Source organism: Plasmopara halstedii, assembly GCF_900000015.1.
Source record: "Plasmopara halstedii genome assembly, contig: Scaffold_1651, whole genome shotgun sequence".
In the NCBI taxonomy this organism is placed as follows: Eukaryota; Oomycota; class Peronosporomycetes; order Peronosporales; family Peronosporaceae; genus Plasmopara; species Plasmopara halstedii.
Window position 1 is genome coordinate 581,566 of NW_020188562.1, and position 208 is coordinate 581,773.

The following is a 208-nucleotide window of genomic DNA, read 5'->3' on the forward strand; positions in this document are numbered from 1 at the left end:
CCTTGTGGGTCGACGTTGTCGCCAGGGTCAAACTGAGTATCTTGTAAAGTGGCGGAAATACCCGACTTCAAGAACTCGTGGGAATTTGAAGTGTTATTTCGGCAAGACCGCTCACACGTCATAAACGCTTATGATCAGAGTATCACAACATTCCGCGTCGTCGTACGCCCCGCACTTCTCGACTATAGCCAGGAAAGCCGAAGGGTCA